The 25087-nt window shown below is 39.2% G+C and overlaps 1 protein-coding gene across 1 annotated transcript in view; it reads left to right on the top strand.

Moving 5' to 3' along the window:
- Positions 1-595: 595 nt before the first annotated feature.
- SEMA6D (semaphorin 6D) overlaps positions 596-25087 on the top strand; it is a 231667-nt gene continuing 207175 nt past the window's right edge. Inside the window, exon 1 of the mRNA XM_052807728.1 lies at positions 596-613. The gene's annotated coding sequence lies outside the window, so the exon portion shown is untranslated. The remainder of the gene's footprint in view (positions 614-25087) is intronic.

Here is a 25087-nt window from a genome sequence, read left to right as displayed (position 1 = left end):
CCGGGTTCCCCGAGATGCGGCCGCGCAGCCCGTCAGGGAGCCCCGTTACGGCCGCCCGCCGCCCCGCGGCCTCGGGCGGATAACCACCGGAGGAGCGGGACTGGGTTACAGCCGGGGGGGGGGGGGTACTGCAAGGGACAAAGGCGGGGGGAGAGGCCCGCGGGGAACGCGGGGAGGAAGGAGGACGCGGAGAGGGGACACGGAGGAGAGCGGGGACGGGAAAGCGAAAATAAAGAGGCCCAAAACCGCCGAGCGGTGAGCGGGGCGGGGGGGCGGCCGGGCCACGGGCGCTCGGGGGCAGGATGGCGGGGGGGCAGGATGGCGGGCGGGCGGGCGGGCGGGGTGGGTGGGAGGCCCCGAGGCGGGACGGGGAGGGCGGGCAGGTGCGCGGGGGCGGGCGGGGCCGCCCGGCGGACAATGGGGCGCGCGGGGCGGGGGCGGGCGCAGGTGCCGGGCGGGGCGGGGCGGCGGGGCGGGGCGGGGGTGTGAAGTGCGGCCGCACGGGGCGGGCCGCCAGCCGGCCAGCCAGCCGGCCAGCCGCGCCGCGGAGTTTGCTGCGCCGCCAGCCGCGCCCGGAGCCGCGCTCTCCCCTGCCGGCCTGCCGCAGCCCCGAGTAAGTCAGTCAGTCAGTCAGTCCGTCCGTCCTCCCTTCCTCCTCCTCCTCCTCCCGGCGCCGCGGAATTGGCTGCGGCCGCCCCCTCCCCGCGGTGCTGTCGCCCGGCGCGGAGCCGGGATGCCGAGCGCTGCGCGGAGCTGCGCGGGGCGGGTCTCGCCTCCCGCCCATTGTTTGCGGCGCCCCGAGGGTGGGGGGGGGGCGCTGGGAGTGAGGTGGGGCCGAGCTGGGCCGGGGCCGAGGTGGGGCGGCCGCGAGCGTCGTCACGGGTGTTTCCGTGGGTGTTTTCGTGGGTGTTTTCGCGAGCCCCGAGCTGAAGGGCTGCCGCGGGTACGTGTCTCTCCGCCGGGCACTTGGGGCGGTTTGGAGCTCGGGGCTGCTGGTGCCGTTAATTCTTCTCAGCTGTTTCTACTTTCCAATTATTCTCTCAGCTGGAGGCTCTGCCCTTCCTACTCGGTGGACTGAGGAAATATTTATTTATTTATTTTAAACGATGTTACCCCTTCTCGGTTGTCTTGGAGCGTAAGCGGGTGTGATGTTAAAGGTCTCTCTCTCCGCAGCATTCATGAATCCCCTTTGCCATCATAAGGCATGTGCATCTAGAGCAGAGTAAATCGGTGAGGTATATGAGGCAAATGTGTACTGTCTGGCAGTGTCTCACTGAACACAGGCACCTGCGAGCACCCTCTCCTCTTGCAAGTCCGTGTCCTGATCACTTTGCTCACTGCACCCGCAAAGGAGTATTTCTTTAGTTGTGCAAGGTAGCGACGGTTCAAAATATCTCGTGTAAGAACTGGTACAACTCATGACTCTAAACTGTTCTTGTGCATCAAGTGATGCTGGGTGTTAATCTCGGTGGACCCAACGTACCTGACTGCCTTGAATGCTTTTTGTTTGATGGTCCTTGATGGACTTACTAAGTGCATTAGTCTGCCGAGGCTTAGAGTTTTCTAGCCCCTGGGAGCAACACATTCTGTGAACACCTCTGTCTAATGTGGAGTTTGATTTCAAAGGGAAAATCCATGGTACAGAACTGGTGTTGTGATTATGGAAAGTGATATATAATTTCTTTGAAGAAAGAAGAAATCTTGAAGTGATTTATAAAATGGAATATAAGGTTGTTTGCATTTTCAGCCATTTAATCCCTCTCTGCTGTGGTAGCAATTTGTTTTCATTTTCCATTTTTATTGCCCTTTCCGTAATGATTTTCTATTGATTGAATTCCTTTTCTTTCCTATCACTGTGGATGTTGGTCCCTAATCCAATTCTTAACAACATTTGTAACTACAGTTCAGTTTATGCCCTCGTCTTGAGGAAAAGAAAAAAAAAATCATATAGGCGGTGCCCTTACTCATTTCACAACTTTGAATTTACAGGATTCACACAATATTGATCCCATCATTGTTCGTTTGTGTTCTCTATCAAACGTTAATATAACTTGGCCCATATCAGGCAGGTCTTGATTGAGAAGGTGAAATAAAAATGCGTTGGCTGCCTCTAATGATCATTTTAGCTACTCCCATTGTGTGTTCTCCAGTTATAACATGGTGTGAGTTGTAAATCTGTATATATCTTCTCCCTGCCCCCCCCCCCCCAATATTTTTCCTTTTCACAAAAATATTTTGTAGTCAGCAAGCATTTTTCACATAACTCAGATTTGGTTAAATATGGTGCTAAAATACACAGGATTGCTATGACTTTTTTCCTTCCCTGAGGAAAAAAAGAAAGGAGTTAAGATGTGTATAAGGAAAGGTTTAATAGACAGTGGAGAAGCAGAGATTTCTTTCTTTTGGAAAAGAACCCTTACCAATGTTTATTGAATTTGCTCGTCTGCATGAAGAAAAGAACTGTTGTTTTGTTATCTAGCAGCTGTAGGAAGATTGACAGCTACAAATTGCAAATCTGTGAAGGATCTGTCCATGACACAATTTTTAGTTCATTTAGATAGTTATCCTACACATCTTGTCATTTGCAAAATTATATAAACAAGATCAGTAAGTTTGTGGAGATTATATAAATGCAGTGAATATACTGTAAAGATTTTGAAGCTCTTTGGGATAATTAGCAGAGCACGGTCTTGCCTGAAATATGACATTAATACAGTTAATTTAAATTCAAATATGAACACACCATTGTAAACATTATACTGTAAAAAAGAAATACATATTTTGAAACATGCTAGCTCTGTCAGAAGAACGTTAAGTGTAATAGTCTTTTTGTTAAGATAAAGAGAACATCATTGATGTTGTGGCGTGCTTTGCATTTTTAAACAGAATCTAATGAATTACAAACATTCATTACGCTACAAGCAATTGCTGAAACTTCTCAGGACCCCAAAATAGAGAGTTATTTGTATACTGATACTTGCATGTTTTCTGGTTATGGTTTCACTGTAAAAACAGAAATAAATAAAAAAGCTATTGTTCTGAAATGAATTCTCTGCTAGCTCCAAATCTTTTGTTGGTCTACTTCTATCTTGTAAATTTATGTTTAAATACCTCAGTGTGTTCAGGTTATGGAACTTTCTGTTGGGAAGTGTGGGAAAGCTATGGGAGGAAGCTGGGAGCAGTCTTTGTTGGATCTTGGAAGAGTTAAGGACATACAATCTGCTATGGAAAGTCAGGCTTACCAAATGTCTGAGAGAGAAGGTAGCTGAAATTTTCAAAGGTCAAAACGAGCAATGTGTTAATTTTAAAGGATATCTTGTATAAATATTGCTCATCTTAACATGTCAAGATGCAAAAAAAAAAAAATATTTCTTGGTCTGTGGTTTTATCTAAAGTTTACTTTAACAATTCACTCTTTCTTAAATATGATATTTGTAGCACAGTTCTTCTAATCCTGTTCCATTCTCTGTGGACTCGAGAATGAACCAGTGGAAATGGGCTGTATTTATAGGCCCAAGCCATCTTACAATTTTTGAATGCCTCAGTTCATGACTGTTCTTGGCACTAAACATTGTGGACTGTCACTTTCCAAAAATGGATTTCTTTGAAACGTGTGGGTCTTTGGAGTTCAGTTTCATTTTACCTCCTGTTTGGTTCCCATGTGTGCATGGCAGAAGTGGTGGTCACGGTCAGCAGACAGATGACATGGAGCTCATCACTGCTGTCTGCGTTGACCACCAGCACTGTATTGGGTCAGTACAGATAAAACTAGGTGGTTCCTTTGGGGATGTGGATGGAGTAGGAGGCTGACATCCTCTGCTGTTCACCAAGGATAGCTACTGAGAATTTATTACTGAACTCTGCTGCTATTTACAACTGTTTTGAATTTATTTTTAAATACTGTCTCTTAATCCTTTATCTTGAGAATCAATTCCTGCTGTGGCACTACATTTTTAAATTAACTCAAACCTGAGTGGATTCAAAATGGAGGAGACCCTTTTATAAATGACAATATTAATGACAGATGACAAAATACAGGGGCTGGAGAATACATACCAGTTTATCTGTTGGTTTGTGGTACTTTCCATGCCATACTACAGCTACATTGATTATCCCTGGTACTCCAGGTGATTCTTCTGGAATGAATTGCAGTGGAACTGAAGTGGGAATTGCAACAGAGTGTATATCGGCAGGAATTCCAGGTCATAAAACAAGTCCTAGGTTTGATCTGAAGTAATCAAGTATTGTTGATCCTCCAAGGAAGTGCTTAATGCTCATCTCTTTTCCAGGCGAGAAAGCAGTCAATAAGGATGTCTGTTACATAGGGAGTGAAGCTTTGGAAAAGTCTGTGTCTCAAATTATGGTGACGTTGTGGATGATTTAATTGTGAACTAGTGTAAATGGTGTATAGAAAACCAGACAAATAGTCAAAATGTAATTATAAATCAAAATAAGAGAAGAGAAAAGAAAGATGCAGTATTTCTGAAGGCTGACACCTGGCAGTGTTTCTGGGCTAGAAACAAATGTTATTCTATGAAAGAACTAGGGAGTTCTTTTTTTCTGATGGTATAAAACACCTATTTCTTCCCTTGTAAGCTGAAGATCACTTGACTTTATCATACAATTCAGACGTTTGAGACAAGCTTTCTTTGTTGAGGAAGAGTCATTGTATTTCTCAGTGTGTTCTGCTCCCGTGGCAGGCCTGCGAATGCAGTAAGTGCTTACGATGCTATTAGCCAAGGGACTGCTCCTTTAGCTCAAGTAGGAAAGATCTCCACCTGGAAGAGAGGCTTTTGAGTCCTTTCTTCCAGAGTAGGAGTTCTATCAGTTTTGCAGTAGTATTTTTAAGCAGCTTCAATTACATATTCTTAACTTTGTTTCATTAATGGGAGCTCACCTTTCAGTCTCTCTGACCTTTTTCAGTGAGGTTAGCTTCCACTGAATCCACCCTGCCTGTTCTGTTAGGTTGTAATTCCCTTTATAAAGTCAACTTTTGCCTTTCTTTATTCTGCCACTTCTGGTTTTGATCATCTTCTCTCAGTTCTCAGAAATATTTCATATTCATTAATCCTTACCTTTCCCACTGATATACCACTGCTGTCTCCCCTAGTCTATCCAAAGAAACCAATTCCTTCTACTCAAACTGTTTGGTTTGCTCACTAGCTCTAAGATCTCTTTACACCTACAACTTTTTCTCCCACTTCAAAGCTAGTCATGACAATGTGATAGCACACATTTTCTTTCTCCAGCTGTAGCATGTATCTGTAACTAGTATTATGTTTCTGAACTTGAATTTTCATGACACTAACACTGCACATGAAGTTGTCCCTGTGAAGAGAGTTCATCCTGACAAGTAGTAGTAATATGGAAATTGGTGATCCATCCATGTTCTTGAAGGCCAGCAGAATTGATGCTTAAGGACTTGCATTCTGTGTGTGTGAGAGCAGAACCATTGTGCAGATCATCTAAGAGATGTATGGGATCCTAATTTTCTTTGTTAAAATGTTAACTGGCAAACTGCTGATAGATTCTGTTTGCCTCTAGAACAAAAGGAAGCAGTCTTCTGGAGTTAACAGCCTGGGCCCATTTTCCTTGCTAGCCTTCCAAGGCTCAGAATTCTCTCTTGACATCTATTCCCTTCTACATAGCTTAGTTTTTGTCTACAAGAAGTATTAGAAGGCTCTTTGTGAGAACCTGAAGTACAGAACTCTGCTTTATTGCAGCTGCTCTAGAAGGGAGTGGTCTCGCCCTGCATTTTCTTCATGGCTGGTAGTTTCTTGCTGGCTCATCATGGGAAATATTATTGTAATTCCAGTACTAGCCAAATTTACAAGATCTACTTTAAAAATGCTTTAACCTCATTTATTTGTTGTTGTGGGGTAAGGAAGAGAGCGAGTTCTTCACATACAATGAAAATGTCCAGTACAAAGTCAGATGTAGCCAACCTGAAAATGTCAGATCATAAAGTTCAGCATTTTTGAATTGGGGTTGAGGTGAGGGAAACCCACTTATACTTTGCCATTTCAAGCAAGTATTGCTTTTTTCACTTTCCCATAATTCAAAAAACAGGTGAATTAACCTGTCTAAGGCTGTAAAATTAAAAAGAAAAATCACCTTCGGAAGGGAGGGAAACCAACCATTTCACAAAGCAAAAGATCACGATGGGACACTTCAGCTATAAACGAGAAATTACACAAACATTATTAGCATGAGAATGTGGGTTTATAGTGCAAAGTCTAATGAAGTGCTAAGTCCCTTTTTGTTTCATACAAAACATAAAAAGTGAAACATCTAGGATATGAACAGCAGTCACAAAGTATCCAAAATTTTTCAAAACTAGAACTTGTGTTTTCTAGACAGTCTCCAATTAGATCTCTCAATTACATGACATTTTTTTCCAAAATTTTTTTTGTGAAGTGCCCCGATCAAGAGATCTTTGAGTTATCCAATATCCATCCTGTTCTGTGTGTCACCCCCTCCATTTACTGATTATTGTGACCCTGCTATGAGATCAGACGTTTTAATAGTCAAATCTATTTTCTTACTGTATTTCACAGCTTTTTAATGAATTTTTGAGTAGCAATACCACCCAGGCTCTGATTGAAACCCTGTAGCAGGTATAAGTATTAAAGCTTTTGCAGGTTGGATTCTAGGCTGTCGTGCTGGTCACTGAAGAAATGAGGCACATGCAATTATTGGTCATATCTGTTGGATCAAGCTTGGATCAAGGGCCATTCTTTGCATTTCTGTTGTAGAGACAGGATTAGAATCAGTTCTCTAGAGCAACTTCCCGACTGCATTTATCAGTCAAATTTTCCTTCAGTCTTGTGTCTCATTCACTGCAAACCTCTCAGCTTCTACTACAAAAAAAGGTTGGGGATTGCCTATAAATTCCGCCCCCCCGCCCCCCTGGTGAGTTGATGTGTAAGTCTTCGTTACATTTAGATAAGAGTAAGCAGTCTGAAACTATGAGCAGGCTTGTTACTCCCTGCTCCTGAATGCATAACACTATAATATTTTTTTTTAATATTGCTTCTATGTTGCTTTGTGTTAGTACCTTCCTATGCTGTTAAAAGAGGTAAAGAGGTTGTGTCTGCTTCCTTAGTCTGTGAGCAACCTTTGAACCTTTGGATCACCAGGCAGGTTTGTGCCACCTGAACTAATGAAGTGTTAAGGAAAATAGCTGGTTCTGCTTGAACTATGTTAGTGGAGAACATGGTACGTACTTTGCCAGACCTACCATTATTCTATTATTTTCCCCAGCAATCTTGGATCCTATTCAGATCTGGAAAAGTATTCCAATTCATTCATCTAAAGTCACATCCTGATGACTGGACATCTCTTTTTCCACAGCCACATGTTCTTTGCTGTAGTACCCCACATAAATCGGACCTGGTTTCTCGTTCCAGAATTTTCCACTGCTCACCTTCATCATCCCAGTTTTGTTTTCCATTCCCAGCCGCCTTCTCCAGACATCTTGCCCAGTCACTGATTTCTTTTAACAGCCGCCTTCCTCCCCCCTCCTATACAGGTTCACTGATCTCAGTATTTCTTTATTGCTCTCATTTTCACTTCCCACACAATCTCACTTGTCTGCTCTATAGTGTCCTTACTCCTATTCTATTCTGGTAGTGAGTCAACTCTTGTTCCCATTTGAAAACTAACAAAATCCTGCTCTTTCTCCAAATTTTTTGTGGTTGTGAGGAGAGAAGCATTACCTGCTTGTTGCCTAGGTAGCCGAAGCTGTGCTGGTTCCACCAAACTGGGGAAAAAAAAAATCTGGGGAGACTTTTGCCATGTCCCTGAACATTTAAGATAAAATATGTTGAACACATGCTGAATTTTCAGAGAACACAGCTGTTAAACTCTAAACCCCTACAGAGAATTTCACACACTTACAAAGTAGACAAGCTTCTCTTCTTCCACGTGAAGAATTCATCTCTCTCATTAGGGCACGTTAGAAGTGTTATTGTTTTGATCAAATGTCAAGTCTTCCCACCAATGCAGGAAAGCCTTCAGATTTTCTCAGGAAAACATGGCTTGTCCATGTTAAAGCATTCCCATTTTCTCTTACCAAACTGTGAAATTTTGATGAGGCATTTATTGAAAAAGCATAAGAAAAAGGTTTTTTCTTTCCCCTGTGTAAAATGTCAGCATAATGACATTTGTGCGGAACTACACCTAGCTGTACTTATTACAGCATCCTCTAATAGGAAATGTTGGGCGGCCCTAGGTAGGCACACAGCTCCCATCCTACTGTTGACACATCCCGGGTAGTCTGGAATATTCTTCTGTGTGCAGAACCCCAGGCCTGCTAGGATGTGCCTGTGCTTGCACTGGGCAGCACTGCGTTGATACGAAAGCCGGTTAAGTAAGAAAAACAGTGTGAACTAACACAAGCAGAGTGCTCTACTACTAGGTCTCCTGCGTACGGAGTAGCTCAAGAATTCTCACAAAATACTTCTGTACACAGTATACCTGTGAGTGTCTTGGAGGATGAAGCTGTACACTGAAAAGCAATTATGTCTGTGGGTATGCAACTAGCATATCTATAAGTGTATGGGTGAGAGGGAGAAAATATGTGATAATGTTGGCATCAGATTTCAGTAGCAGTCGAACTTAAGATGACTGCATTACAATTGGAAGAGATATATATCTGTTGATGGATAGATGCAGAGAGTGAAAGATTGCTATGTATTTAGGTATTTATCTGCTTGAAAATAAGGTGGAGTGAAGGTAAAATGCAGCTAACTCTTAAAGCATTGCAATCTGAGAAGTAACACTGTTCTGTAACCATTTTACCCTGTAGAAATATTCACATACGTGGTTCAGCTCATTATCTGTGAGTATGGAGTTTCTGAAGATGGCAATTAATTGTCAAATGGGGATTTACCTTGTTAGGCTTTCAATTGTTTAAAAAAAAAAAAAAGTTTTACAATTTGATATTGTATGTGCTGAGAGGAAATACATAATTTTCATGGGGCTTTTTGCTTTATTTAAACTGTAAAGGTAGAACTCTTCTTACTTGTATATTATTTCAGTGCGCTGTGAGCATCTAACATACATACTCGTTGAGAAATTGTTGAAAATGCTGTTACCACTTTGCTTTCTGGCAGACAGTCTATAATCCAGTTTGTCAAATGAATTTTCTTGATTGCCTTGCAGCATATGCAAAGTACTTTAAAATGTCATAATTACCTCTCTGAAGGGGGGGGGGGAGACAAAGACACAAAAGAAAACAGGCAAAAATTCAGCATTCTATTCTTATGTGAGTATGAAGGAAATAGTACTCTATAAAGGCAGCACAAAAGACATGACAGAAATGTTATAATGAGAGCAATCAAGTCCTTCAAAATGCTGGATAGTAGTTGTACCATTGGGGTGGGGGAACAGATTGCTGTGTAAAACATTGAATGTGTATTTGGTTTTAGTCAGCAAGCTAAACTTAAACTACCAAATGCACTTGCTGTCTGACTTTCACTTGAATACAAATATTTGAGTTGTCAGTGCTGCAGGACTTTTAAATGTGGAGTGCTTGCTAAAGTCCATGGCTGTCCCTCTCCCTCTAAGTCTGCTGTTCAAAATTGCTATACAGATCAAAAATGATTTATTTCACTTCTACTACTGTGATATTTAATGTATTTTAGAATGCATGTAAACAATTGTCATCTTTGGCTTTCTACAGAATTTACAACTTACACTGACTTTGTTACCTACCCAGAGCAGGGAAAAATGTTTTTCCTATGTATTATTATGTTTGGGTTATAGGTTGTCTTTAGCTATTGTTTTTTCTATGCTAATTTATATTCTTCTTACCAAAATCATGCTTACAATATTTGTCAAGAATCTGTGGAGGGCAAAGATATAAACTCTTAGCAAACAGACAGGGTTTCACAGAGAAGTGAGAAAACACTTTTCAGGATTCATGGTATGAATTAAGCTGCTAGTTGATTAGCTTTTGCAGCTATTTTTCTAACCACTCAGGAAAGGCCAATGTGTGGTACAATAAATCTGGAGATCTTAGAGGCTGATATTCCTGTATCTTAGCCTCTCGATTTCTAAAATGTCAGTACTGCTTATAAATCAGAAGAGTCTGCTTGGTGTTCTGGGCAGTGTGCCTTTGAAGCCAGGCTGGAGGGAGCACCATGATTGTTGCCTTTTGGCTGAAACCCCTGAGAATTGTCTGGAGAAAAAATTCTATTGTGTGGGAAAAGACCCTCTCGGTCTGTTGCCAGGAGGTGTCACTACAGCTCAGGAGTAACTATTTTGTCCCTTGAGACACACTTTAATAGTTTCAAGGTCTCATGTAAGTGCTGGTGTGATCAGGTGCAATAATGTACTGCCCTTTATCATATGTCTGAAGAAGGAACCCTGAAATTGTGCAGTCTACTAATTAATATATAGACAAGTAAAGAGATGATGCTAATGTGTGCTAAATGTGTTGTCCCTCAAAAATATCCTTACTACATTGATGCTGAAATATGCATGCAATGTGATATGTGTACATCCTTCCTTTGTTGCTTACACAGAGCTATCTGATGCAGTCGTTTGTACTGCCTTGGTCCTGTTCGTCTCTCAGGGTTGTAGCAGAATCTCAGCAATCACTGATCAAATGTATTATGCTAGAATTAGCATGGCAAGATATCTGTTGAAAACCACAAGGGTGAAAGTGTCAGTCTGAAGGAGATGGAGCCATAAGTAGGTTTGAGAATCATATCCTTAAATGCTACTGATACCACTCTTTCAAAACAATTTAAATCATTTATTGTAATGCATGAGAAGCTTTTTATTCTCAATCAGTTTTGCACAGCATATTATATGTATTTTATACAGCCTGCTAATGAGCTGAAGACTTGTTAATTATATGTGTGTGGAATGGCATAGCTGCTGAATTATGCACATTATTTTTCTTTACAACGAAGCCTTCCTCTTAACTGTATCTATCCTGGTTGAAAATGTACACCTCTGGTTACTATTACTAACTCATCTACTGTCACTTCATTATCATCAGTCTTAGGGTTTTGGTGGTGTGAAGAGTCAGTCTGAAAGCTGGAAGAGTTGGCTAGGCAATAAAATACTGTTTAAAAGCAGCTTTCTGTGTTGCATGAAACAGCTGTTGGGAGCTTTATATCCACTGAAATAAAAGAAAAAAGTTTAATAAAGGAGTGTAAAATCTGTAATGGTTCACTTCATTTTCTTTCTTTGGCTGTGTGGTTTGTAATCGTTACAGTTTTCCTATTTAATATTGTGCACTTGATGTGGACAAACAAACAACAACCAAAACTGAAGCTATATGTGTTATTTACAGCAAAATATTCTATTATACCAGATCACTGTTGTGAGAATTGGAACTTAAGCAGAGATAGGTGCACTATTTCCTTACAAAGATTATAGAATGTAATGGTAAAGCTGATCAGCTGTTTCTTACCTTGGATAATTCCAGAACGCTACAAAAATTTGCAATACTGGTGATACCAGTTACTTACTAAACAGCATGGTTTTATGTAAACTTAGTGTCTAGTGTAGAATTTAAATCATTACATGGAAATAAGATTTTCAGAATCCCTGTGTCTATCAATTATTCATATTAATGAATACTGATATCTAGCTCAGTATCTGTTGAATGGGGATGATGTTTAATTTGTATGTGTTGGGGTCATTCTCATAGACCTGGGGGAAACATGGATGATGAAAGTGAACTGGTATACCTTTGCTTTTATCGAGAGCTCTAACCTCCATTCATATTTACGCTGTGAGGTTGCTCTTGAAGTCTGGCCAAGTAGTGCTCTTCAGTGTATCTGTGTGATCAGAACAGTATGAGTGTATCTTTTAAGCCTCAATTGGTGAAAGATGTGCAAAAAAAGTGAAAACCTGTATGGAAAACTTGCAAAATTGTCAGTTGGACGTTAGGCATCTCTGTCACTTCTTAATCTCCCCTTGGTGCTTTCAAGATTCATTCTGACATTTAAAGTGGTGGTCTTGATTTAGGAGCCTTAAGTGGATGGAGATCAGCTTATGTTAGCAGTTTTCTCAAGTCAGTACCGCACTACCAGTGTTGGAAGCTTCAGATGTTCTGGGACTTGCTGCTTGAGTATGTGTCCCTTAAAGAGCACTTTGATTTACTGTGCTCTGTCCTCTTCCCAAGTTGTGGACTATGAGGTCTGCCCCAGGCTGATGAAACAGTCCTGCATTTGTGCAGGTGCTGTTGGAAAGCAGAGGTAGTTTAAACCAGGATTTCTATCACGTTGAAAATTATGAACTTAAACAATGTCATGATTGCAGCAGGACTGGCAGGCTGAAAGTCTGAACTGCTTTTCAGTGGCAAACATTGATGCTTTCAAAAAAAAAACAAAAACCCAACCAACCAAACGAACAAACAAAAAACCCCAACCAAAAACCCCAAAACAAACACCCAAGCAAACAACAAAAAAACAAACACAAAAAAACCACCCCAACAAAAAACTCTCAGTTTTCAGTTTAGAAAAGGTTGGGCTTTTTTTTCCCTGAAGATTATAGTGTTGTAAAAGTGAAAGATTTGTGGAAATGGGTAGTGAAAAGTAATTTTGCTGAAGATTTCTAAAACTTTGTGGGGGAAGGAGAAGGTAAGACAAGCAAAGCTTTAATAGTAATATTATACGTGTAATAAAAGGAACCACAGCTTTATTTGGTATGTTGTGGTTTTGAGGTTTTCAGTTTAGGTGAGGGAGTTGTATATGGCTAAAATTAAGCAAAAGAAAGTCATTGGACTGTCTTGATCACAGGCCCTGGCTACGTAAATCGTTATCACCTCCAGCAAACAAAGTGTTTGTAATACTGTCACTTGAAAACCCGATCAGAAATTGTGTGTGTTCACACTCAGAACTGCATTAGTGAACTTCAGACTGAGGGTTTTTTCTAGTTCTTCAGTATTTTTTGTGATTCATAAGCAACTTAAAAAAACCAAACCAAAACAAAAAGAACCAAAACACAAAAAACCCTGCATTTTGTCACAGTATATGTGCATCTTGGACACTTACTCATGGGGAGAGGAACAGGTCCAAAGGAAAAAAAAAAAGAAAATCCTAAATTAGCTTGAAGTCTTTTTCAGTCTTTGTTGTTGTTTATGCAGAAAGCGTTCAAGAGACTTCATTTGTTGCACTAACATCAGGTTGTTTCAAATAAGCCATGAAATGACTATTAGACAGATTATCAGCTTTAAAGGATTATGTGCATCTTTAATCTTAGGTGCTGCTGCAATATAAACACAATAACAATAATCAGCTTAGTTAAGTTCAAGCAGGTGGTCTAAAGGGAAAAGTGCATTTTCCCTCCATCTTCAACTGTGGAATGTTGATTATGTAGGCAGAAATTAGGGAAATTGCTTAGAGGCGTTTTGAAGTCTTATGTTCTAGGTAACCAGGGTTGTTTTGTTTTTTCTGGGTATTCTTTTAACCTACTGATTTCATGACATGACAAACTTCCATTTTCTTATCTTCTTTGTAAAGGAGAGTGGTGTGTCATGGCACGATGGTGAGTAGATTTCCCTTCCTAGCTAGTTGATGACCTTGCAGTCATTCAAGTTTTGTTAATGAAAACAAATTCTTTTTTTTTTTCTTTCCCCCACACAGTATTGATTTTCTCTTTCTGCCTTTGAAACGCAGTACCTTTGCAAGAAAAAAGACTCTATGATCATTTCCTTCCATCGCATGGAAAGTGGCGGTAGCAGTGGAGCTGAGCTGGTGGCTCTCAGCAGCTTCTTCATATTCTCCCTTGGGTCGGCTGGCTGCTACAGAGCCAATGGGGTGCTGAGGGTTAATCAGACATGTAACATCTTTGTAATTAAGAGTGAGGGTTAGGTCCAAAATAGCTTTTAACCACTGCACATTTCCCAGTAACTTGAGATTTGCCCTTCCATAACAGACACATTTTGTTTTCCTCAAGTTGTTAAATGTCCCAACCAGTTTGTTTCTTTGAAATAAATTACTTGCTTTACTGGCTGCTTGTAGTAGTAAATGTATATGTCAGGTTCTTAAAGGGATATTGATACTATAACAAACATTTTTATACCTGGAAATAACTGTAAAACCAAAAAAGGAAAATGGAGCTGTACAATTACTTGTGGAGATTCAGGGACTGAATGAGTTATTTTTAAGTGTTTCATTACAGGGCTTAATTAACTGCTTGCCAGAGTTTCTAGATTAATGTCAATTGTTCATAAACAATTTGGAGTACAATTTATTGTACTGTCTTGGAGAAAATTCATGTGACCAAGAAAGTGAGGTAAGCAATCATTTCTGTTATTTAAAACTATTTTCCTTTCTGCAGAATTCTTTTGGGTGTTTTCTATGACTGGTACAAAACCATGATAGCTTTAATTTTGTCAAAAGGTATTGTTATTAACATTTATGGCAAAATTCTATAATATATGGCTACAGAAGTAACATGTGAAAGAGGCACAGTTTTAAGGCTTGGAAATAAAGCCATAGGAGCTATGGTTAACTGGAGATTTTCAAAAAGCCTTTTTTGGTTTTGTTTTTTTTTTTATTAATGGTTTAAACCTAGCTTAGAAAATTACATGGAAATCCCTTCACTTACAGATCAATAAAATAAGAGGCATGAGATGCTGTAGTAGTAAACTCTGCTACAGTTGACGAGATCAGTGTTCTGGGGTAGGGAATGGAGGAAGGAAGTGGGAGGAGAAGGAAGCCTAAAAGGCTGTTGCACAGTCTCCATTGAAGGTGGTCTTTCCTGCATATGGCTAAAAATTCCTTTTTCACCCCATATGTTCAGAGGAAGGCTTGTGCAATTTGCATTTCTTGAATGCTCAGTCTTCCTAATTTACATCCAGACAAGTTGTTTCTACATTATGTGGCTTTGGAACAACGCTTAGAAGACTATTCAAGTCTGAATATTAAACTCCCCACAAAGTAAGTTTCAAAGTAGGAACCCAGGAAGAATGACTAGTATGTTATAAAAAGCCCCTTCGTATGCCTGAAGTCCCTCTATATGGCAACAAGATTATTTACTACAATATTATGAGCTAATTGTTTGATTTCATCTGGCTGAGATGAAAGTACATTTACGACAGTGCGTTTTCACACTTTTTGCCATGACCTTGTTTTTGATTCTTCTTTATGGACTGTTCAGATAGAGGTGTCAACATGGTGTTACATTGCAGAGAGCGCCAATATTTAAGAAATGCGGGGGGGGGGGCGGAATCCTTTATTTTTTTTCCCCATGCTGTGACACAAATAAATTGCAAGTGGACTGAGCAAGAGACTGATTCCACTTGAATTGTGGTTGAAGGGGGGCATTTCATCCTTCTGTCTCATGTAAATCCAATTTGATTTTTTGGAAGTGAAATGCTATTTACCCTCATAAAAATCTGTACTAGTTTTCCTCATTGCAATAGGTTTTGCTTATGATAATGTACAGCATACTACGTATTTTGCCACAGATTGATTTGCTGGGAACGGAGTGGAAACATAGATTAGTGAGACAATGTAAAGATTTCACACTTCCGCTGCTTCTGTGGCGTTTGTGTTTGAGATAAATGACAGACGCCAGGACACCAATTTTCCTCCTCCATTTACACTTTCTCTAGGCACCAAGGAAAAGATTCAGCAGCTTAAACATAGACATCTAATGCCATTTTAGATGCTTTGGGTACCTGAGACATCTGTCAGGGCTAGCAGGTGTGACAGATGACTTAATGCCTTCTTTAGCAGCAGTTGAAAGCCATGGTGGGATGCCCTCAGGCATCTAAAATAGCACTAGATGTCTATGTTTAGGTACCTGCATTGCTCCTAAACTCTGTTGTAACATGAAGTAAATCAGGTAAAGATGATTTAAACAATTGTATAGGTGTGTTTGTATGTGCTTAAGAAATTACCTGGGGTAATCTGGTAGTGGAAATTGGTGATAAAAGCGAGATTTAAGCTAAATTTCCTTTGTATCAGTTTAAATTGCTTTAAAAATTGCTTGTAGTACGACCTCTGTGCAAATTTGCAATTGTATAACAAGTGAGGTGGGGGCTTTGTTTTTTAAATGATCAGTTACAAAGCTCTAGATAATCACTTATATTAAACTTGGTGTGTATTGAACTACTGAAGTTGCTGCTTGTAAGCTAACTAGTGTCCGAATGATATCACTAGATGCAGGGAGATTTCCAGCAGCTTGAATAGAAAGTGACTCTTTCATCTAACTGGTGCCATTGTGGAGATAAGACCGTAGTTTGTCCAGCACAACACTGTGATGAGGCAGAGCCTTTGACCAGGGGTGCACGTGGCAGTGAAGCTGTACGAGCAGCGGTGGTCTTGCTTTGCTGCTAGAGTGCCTTCACGCACCCAGACTGGTACATGTACGCTGCTGTCATCCTTCAGCTTTTATCACAGACAAAAATGCAGGGATTGGGAGAACTGCGGTTCAAGTTCTTTCGTGCAGCAGATGAGAAATAAGGAACCTGTCTGCCACCCCAAAGACTGTGCCTTGGATGTGCTGTTAGTTTAGAAGTAATGGCAGCATTTCTTGTTTTGAGGCTTTTGGTAGCCAGGTAATGTAGGTATTAGATTCAATAAATTGTGAAAAACAGTGTTCTGGAAGTGGTAGTTACCCAATGAGCTCTATGATCAAAAAGAAATTTTGAGTATTCCAGTATTATATTATGTATTTACATTCTCCATAGTCAGTGTATAGTTAAACAATAAGGCACAACAGGCATTAATCCCTTTGAAATATACTCCTGATGTCAGAGGTATTGTTGGGAATGAGCTGAAGGGTGTGTTACTTTACTTCAACTACCTGAGTGGTACAGTAGTCTTTCATGAATTCATTACTTGGGGCCTCTCGTTGCTATTATGAAATGGTAATTTAATTAAATAAATAAAATCCTCAAGGAGTTGCTCTTCAATTTATGGGGGATTTTAAGAGAAGTTTGGCATCACTGGTAGCTAGTAAGGAAACTTATATTTTACGTGCTGCATTCTGAAGATGTTTGCTTCATTCGTATCAAGTCTAGCATGTGACACGGTCATAACTACCAGAACTATCAAAACTACAAAGTATACACACAGCTGCAGTCAGTAGTCCAAGTAACTTTTCCCATACATGCTATCCATAATTTATTCTAAGCAAAGCCAGAAATAATTTGTGCTTTAAAAACAGCTAGAGTGGTGAAAACCATAATGCCGTACAAGCCAAATTTTTTTTTTTTAGAAAGATGGAAAACAAATTACATGAACTATTTTTTTAATAGCGCTTGACGCTTTCCAGTATGGAATGTCTAGTTAAACAGTATGTTATTACAAAGTAGGAGCAGACTTCTTGTTTCTTTTTTTTTTGTTTAATATGCAATCACAGTTAGTACAAGATGTTTTTATTTTTAAAATATGGAAGTGTATATATTCATAGGTTTTAACATCTGTTCTTTTCCAATTGTTTTCTTACCAGCTATTCTTAAATATTTCAGAGAAAACCCAAGGGCTTATTAAAATTTTAGTAAGAAAGCTTATTTTTTTTCAGAGCACTCAAGATGTTACCTCTAAAGAACTATTAGTGAATTACTTCTTTCTTTTGACTGTAATGATTGTATAATTATACTTTGTCATAAAGAAAATCTACACAGGTTCATTGTTTTTCATCTTTTCTGGCTAAAGGCTAATCTTGCCCTGGAATGTGGACAGATGGGAATAACCACTGTAAGCATTAGTTCTGACTCTTTCTGTGCAAAAATTAGTTTTGTTTTTTATCTTGATTTTATTTGGGGGAGGAAAAAAAACATTAAAAAAAAAAAAAACAAACAACCACCACCAAAAACCCCACAAACCAATCCATACATGTCCCACCATGTTCTGGTTGCTGTCTGTATAGTGATAAACTGGAGAACAATGACACAGAGTGCTTTCATAGGCTGGAAGTGATGACTAAAATTGACATGGAAAAAGAATGCTGTATTATGAGATTTCACAATTAAGAAGCAGGCAAGAATGTATTCACTTGTTATATATTCTTTTTCTTATGGGGTAATATCATGCCAGATACAGACTTGGGAAGGGCCTTTTCTGTTAGGACCACTGGGATCTTTCTCTTGTCATGTTCATTGTGGGGTATGATCTCTTTCCTAGAGCTGTTTGGAATATTTCTTTTAATTGGTTATTTACACATGAATATAAAATACAGACAAAGCCTTTGGTTTCTTCCACACAGTGTTGTTTCTGACATTTCGGCTTTAGTGCTAAAAATGTAATTTTTGTTTTAGGATTGAGTTATCTGTATTTTGTGGCAGGCAAAGGAGGCTGGGGAAGGGGGTCCCCTTGTGGAACTGGCTTGATAATGTCTGTTAAGCTGTGTAATTCACAGTTATTTCTCATCCTGCTTTTGCACTGTAGTGCTCCAGCATTGCATTAACATGATTTAAAAAAATAAAAGCAAAGTAGCCTGCAATATTGTGACTCGCGCAAGTGCGAAAAACGTAAGATAGAAATTTTCACATTAATGGCAAACAGAAATATCGAAAAATTTTGCAATATCTCATAATGAATGGCTAATCCAAAATAACTAAAATGGAACAAAATGTATTCCTTACCCTTGTGAGAAAACAGCTAACTGAAGTATAAGGCTTTATATATCATCCTTAAATTTATTTATTTAAGCTCCACTAGACAGCAGATATTGCCTTGCTATTTATTTATTTAAATATCTAATCCTCTCTTAGTCCTACTAAGCTCTTGGCTGCAAGTTTCTCCTGTAGCGAACTCCCCAAGTTAGTCACGCACTGTGCAAAAAATACTGTCTTCCCTCAATTTTGCATTTTTGCCTTCCAATTTTGTTGTATCTCTTTACTCTGTGAGAAATGTCTGACTTAGCTTCTCTGTACAATTTATTGTTCGGCGTAGCTTTATTATAACAGATCTTGTGTATTCATCTCTTATGAAAACTAGATATTCCTAGTCTTTAAAGCTTTCTTCCATGCCTCTAATCATTTTCATTGCCCATCCCTGGACCTCCTCAATGTTTTCTAGTGTTGACTCGGGTAATTGCATTATTGTATTTTCAATGTTTATCCTATTTCTCTATGTACTAATACTTTTCCCCTGCATGTTTGCAGTTCAGATTGAAGCTAATGTGTAAGCAAGACTATGCAGGAGATAGTTCTAGCAAATGGCACTGAACCTCCTTTAAAAAATGGTTTTAAAAACCATCTGCAGCAAGCTCTGCTGCCTTTCAGATCTTCCTTGCTCCCTCTTCCTTCTGATTTCAGCCAGGACCCAAAAGCACTTACCTCCAGTGCAGGAGGAGGGAGCTAATTCTCGATTCTTGAATCCTACACCCTGGGGGTGTCACTAGCAAGTCTACCCCAGTGCAGTATGGCAGCTGCAAGTAAACTGGTGTACTGCCTAGGAGCTGTCAAGAGGAATTGTCCTAGTCTGGCTTCTCTGCTTCCTCCTGCTCATAAACCCATTGTGAGCTACCTCAAGGACTTAAAAGTATGAAAAACTGGCATGTGAAAAAAACAAAAAAAAATTTTTTTTTTTTTTCCCTTGTTCATATCTCTGAACTGGCTTAACTGCAGAGGTCATGCCAGTGGAGGGCTGAATAACCTTACTGATGACAGCTAGTTGTTAAAGCGTGCTTGTGTTGTCCAGGTGCACCCGAAGAGCAGTCCATATTGTTCCTTCTGCAGTGCCTTGCCTTGTGTTTGAGCTTATTAATTTGCTATACTTGTGTTACAATTTACCATGTCTTCTACAGAGGCAAGGGTAATTCATTATGTCACTCTGCCTTCATCTCTTTTTGCCTTGGTAACCATGCTCTGGGATACTTAGGAAGTGAAAGACCTAGTAGAATATTTACTGAGGGTCTGGATAGTAAACCGGAAAACTGGTTAGATCATTAAAACTGGTGATCATTAAAGTCTGCATGCTTTCACCTACTGACTCAATTCACTGGTGGGTTTTTTGAGTTTTGTTTTGTTTTTCCTTCACTCTTTCCAGAACAAGAATGTAACATCAGTTGGTCTGCTCCTTTGGTGTAGTTTAGACCTTTCAAATCCTTTCTGAGCTGCATAAGTAGCAGAATTAATGCTTGTAAAACTTAAAATACTTTGTCTTTCAGGATGAGAGAAACCAGATAAGTGGCAGAATTTTATTATAGACTACCTGAGACCTGATTAAAGCCAGCCAAATCTGTGGCTGCAGAAACCCTTTGAGAGGGTAAACAGTCAAATCAGTTTTATATGAATCTTAAAACCCACATTTCAGTAAACCAGAAGTGCTTTTTTGTAGCTGTTGTGTGTGAAGTGAGTTCAAAATAATTACAAAAAAGGCCACTGTAGCATATATACTGATGCATGTCAAATTAATCCTTTAAACTGGTTGAGGGCTATTAAAATTGTTCTCTGCTTTCCAAATCAGATATTTCTTTCAGGGAGAAAAAACATAAAGGGCTGAAATTTATTGAATGTAATTAGCCATAGCTTGCAGTGCTAGCTATTTGCTTTTCTTCAGCAAGCTCTAATTCATTCATTTACCCTATACCTGATGATATTACAGATGCTGAAGGAACTTGTGAGGAACTGACATACTATTAAGTGCTTGAGTGGTGAGATGTTTTGAAGCATTTGAAGAAGGGGAAATGTAAGAAGAGAAAGAAATTCCTGAGGATTTCTACAATTATGTGCATACGGGCATCCTACACAATCCATCCTGTAGTGTTCTGATGTTGTTTAACTATAGAATTAATAACTTGGCACACTTCCCAAGAGACATGAGAGTTTGTAAGAAATAATTCTTCTTATGGCATGTTGCTGCCCTTTCTAAAATTGATTTTAAGATGCAAGATACTATACATTATTCCTGCTGTAAATGTAAAATTATTAACTGTTGGATCGTTGTATTTTGACAGACATACTGTTATTCAACAGTTCCTTTATATTAAATATGTAAGTGTATATACAAACATGAAAAATTTGAATAATAATTGTGAATAATATGCTAGAGGCTTTCTTTTGAATTTGTCATTGCAATATTCATTGAAGTAGGGGACACAAAAGCGCTTTCAGCCTTTGAGTATGGATCTTCCATATTGTGAGTAAGTTTGTGTGAACTGTGTTTTATTTTGTACATGTATGTATACATAGTACCAGTCTCATGAGAAAAGGATGAAGGTCTTATTTTAAGCACAGAATAAACTCATACTTCTATATGGCAAGAGTGGATGTTAAGTGGGGAAAGGAGCCATATTTGCAGTAGGGGAATAAATATTCTATTCTTCTAACTTAGTGCACAGAACTGACCTTTCTCATGACTACTTAACTCACTGCAGAAGTGACTTATGTGGTCTACAGGGCCCGCGTAACATACACTCTGGTAACCGAGGGTGAAAATTCAATGATCAACATGCAACACCATGTACTGCTTAGAAATGTAATGATTTTTGCATGTGCAGGTCTGGAATTTTTTTATCAGACTTCCATAGTACTTATTGATCTGCTAAAGAACTAATAAAGAGAATTTAGATCCTAGACTAAAATATGGAAACTGTAGTCATACACTTTGCATGCAGTCAATAGGTGCCCTTCAACATTTCCTCTATTGCTGAAAGCAAGTGTGCAGTATAAAATAGTCTTAACTCCTCTGCTTGGAGATTACATTCAGTACAAGCTAGTAAGGAAGCATATTGATAGAGGAAGGGAGCTGAATACAAAGAGGTTACAGGTGTATTATAAGGTCAGTGGTTATCTCTGCAAAGCACTGCATAGCATCTAGACTATTGCACACTTCGTGTCCTCCTTTAGGAGGAAATTATATGGTAAACATTTAGGTAATGCCTGAAGACAGCAGATCAAAGTCATTATTGACGTAACAGACACAATCCCACTGACATGTCCATTGTGATCTGTAGTTTTGAGGCTTGGTATTAACTCTAAAAGGAGCTAACAAAGCCAGATGGGAAGAATGCAGGACAGCACATGAAATTGATTTTTGACAAGTGAAGAACTGCTCATACTGGAAGAATTCCATGTACACATTGCTTCTTTCTCTTCAGCCTCACATACAGCAATGCTCTACCATCAGCTTTCTTTCAGGTGATAAATCATTTTGAGGTCTCATCTACTTACTGACTTCTGGTATATGTGGAATGAGGTAGCAGAATTCATCCCTGGTAAACCTAATTATATCTCTCTGTGACTGTGAGAAATCATCTCTTTGTCTCAGAAAAGATTGCGTGTATCTAAGACAACCCTATGAAGCCACAGAAAACCCAGGGAGGGAAGAAACAAACTTGCGTGCAGAAGCATAATGCTGTCATTTTAAGGAATTTGCCCATCCACTTAATAAGGAAGGAGAGAGGCACTGGCAAGTGTCCATGTTTGTGTCTCCTCCTTGTTCTCACAGTAACTTAGAAACATCCAGATATTGTCAGAAATACGTGACCAAATGTGTCCTATTTTAAGGAAGTGTTCAGCAAATGTGAATTTGGGGAGACTTTAGGTCTTCATTGAGAAAACACTTCACATACCATAAATCTCTTTGATTGTATTTGCTAAATAACTTCTATGCTATAGAATAGCATAGAATATAAAAATCAGAGTTGAGATCTTACCTTTAAGGAGAATGGCAAAACTGACTTCAGTTGGGTCAGTTTTCACACTGAATCTCTGGAGTGCTAGAAAGGGAGAAAAATAGTTTCTAGGGGAAAAAAGCCCATACCCAAAGGCAGTACAGAATTTGGAGCTGATGGTGATCCAGTCTTAGTGTTTTAACAATTGCTAGAGTCCTCTGATAGGTTTTCTTATGTGTTTTCTAGAGATTTTTTTTCCCTTTTTTTTATTTGCCTTTGGCCCTGTCACTGCACAGTATTGAGCGTAGTCTGATGGAATTGTGCAACTTGCATGTTTGTTTATTGATTGAAATTAAAGTTGAGTTAAAATACAACTGCACAGATTAAAACATAGTATCTTAAATTATTAGGATGGAAATTTTTTTTTTTTTTTTTTTTTGTCAAGAGGTAGCTTTATCTTATGCCTCTCTCCTGTCTGTCAGTTGTCCTCATGCTCCCATGGTCAGTCATCAAATGCATGATCTTTGGTCTACTGTTGTGGAAGTAAATTGTTACATTCAAGGGACAAAACGAACTGGTTAATATTGTCAAAACATCTGTCAATTTTTCACGTTAGGTGCAAATTAAAAGAAATATTTTGCTAAGCAGAGCTGCTAATAGGAGCTATATTAATAATGAAAGATAATTTAACAGCATGACTGCACAAGCAGAACAAGCCTTTGAAAAGGTCCGAACTTATGACTGTGACTGAATAAACCCATTAATTCCTTACACATTTCCATTCTCATTCTAGGCAATCAAAATGAAAATATGCAACTCCTTATTATAGGAAAGGAAGATGTGCTGTATTCAGAATATCACAGTACATACATGGTTGCCTATAAAAAGTCATGCAGACTGGGAACACCATAATTTTAGATCAGAAAAAAACATGTATTCTGTGGTGGATATTTTGCTTACAGAACTCCCCTTACTGATTGTTTCTGGTGCATCATGCTGAAAATGTTTAACAAATTGGAGAAAATAATTAAAAATTAAGAAAAACATACCATCTTGCTGATTTCTGACGTGCAATGAGGAAACAAATAAAACTACCGAAGCATTACAGCTTTTGTTCTACTGTTGATCAAACTACTCTTGCATGTTTTCACATGTGCTAGTATAAGATTGGAGGAGTCACGCAGATATATATATATATACTTGAGAGGTGCTACTGTGACATGTTGATTTGTCACTTTTTTTAAAAAGTCTTTGTAGACAAGTTCTGTCATTAGGTAGTAGACCACAAAGGATGGATCTTTCTTAAAAACAAAAGAACTCATGAATTGCTGGGGCTGGATTTGCAACGAAAGAGTAGGGGTAAAGGGACCTGTAACTGGGTCTCTAATCCTTCATTGTCCATTTCTTACCTGCTTAACTGAACCAAGGTCCTAAATGACTCTGCATAATTGGGGTCTGTGTTGCTATTCTCTATCCCAGCTATTCTCTCAGTGTAACGAGGGTGTAAAAGTCTAGTACAGCGCTTCCTTATTGCTGCTTATAGCAATTTTACAAATGAATGGGAACTCTTCTCTTGAGCTCTCCTGCCACACCAATACTGAAATATCTGATAGAAGTTGCCTGAATACTTGGTAGACGTGAATAAATTTTATATGAAGGGGAAATATGGGGAAGGAAAATGGAGGATAAGAAGGATTACTTTAAGGGGAGAAATGAGGCGTCGGGGAGCAAAGGAGACGTAAGGAAAAGAATGAAAAATTTACAATTGAGGAAGAGAAGATAAGGTGATAATGGGAGGCGATATACTTTTTAATGAGAAGTAGAAAGAATTCTACACTGAAACCTGTAAAGTGAAGGAAGGTAAGAAAAAAGACAAATTGAAAGAGGATGGTCATTTCAGTCTCTTAAACTAATAACTTCTCAACCTCTTCCTTTAAAGCTTCCTTTTAATGTCAAGGAGAGTAGAGAATACATCGAAAAGACTTGCTGTGAAAGTGGCTGACAGCAATTGGGAAATTCAGAGTTGATGCTAACACTATCTCTACTAACTGTTGTACTGCTTTGTTACTGGGGTGGCTTGCACTTGCTGTCCAAGTCTTTAATACAAGATATATTGTGCTTCCTATCAGAAATAGGACACAGTACCCAAATTGGTACACCAATTACTTCTCTTATCCTTCCCTGTTTAGACTTTGCTTCAGGTACTTTTAAATGAGAATTTCTGAAATCTTGAAATTAAACCTCTAGTTGTTAGACATGATACTTAAGACCTTGCATAGGGAGTAACTCCTTTTCATTCTGCATTTGATAGACACTTCCCTGCATAGATAATAGAATGGCCCTGAATGAATGCGTATAGGGTTTTGCCTCAGGGAGAGCAGCAAGGTTAGGTAGATGACTCTGAGTATGATCCTTTGTCTATTGACATTATTTTTAAGCTCTTCCTCCTCAGGCTGTGGCAATGTGTACTAAATAAATGATAAACACCATACCTGATGAAGTGCATGCTAACTATTTGAGCTACAGAGGGTGCTTCCCAGGTAGTTGA

This window comes from Harpia harpyja, chromosome 14, assembly GCF_026419915.1.
Source record: "Harpia harpyja isolate bHarHar1 chromosome 14, bHarHar1 primary haplotype, whole genome shotgun sequence".
Taxonomy (NCBI): domain Eukaryota; kingdom Metazoa; phylum Chordata; class Aves; order Accipitriformes; family Accipitridae; genus Harpia; species Harpia harpyja.
Note: the sequence above shows the minus strand (reverse complement) of the source record. Positions and strands in the feature narration are given on the sequence as shown.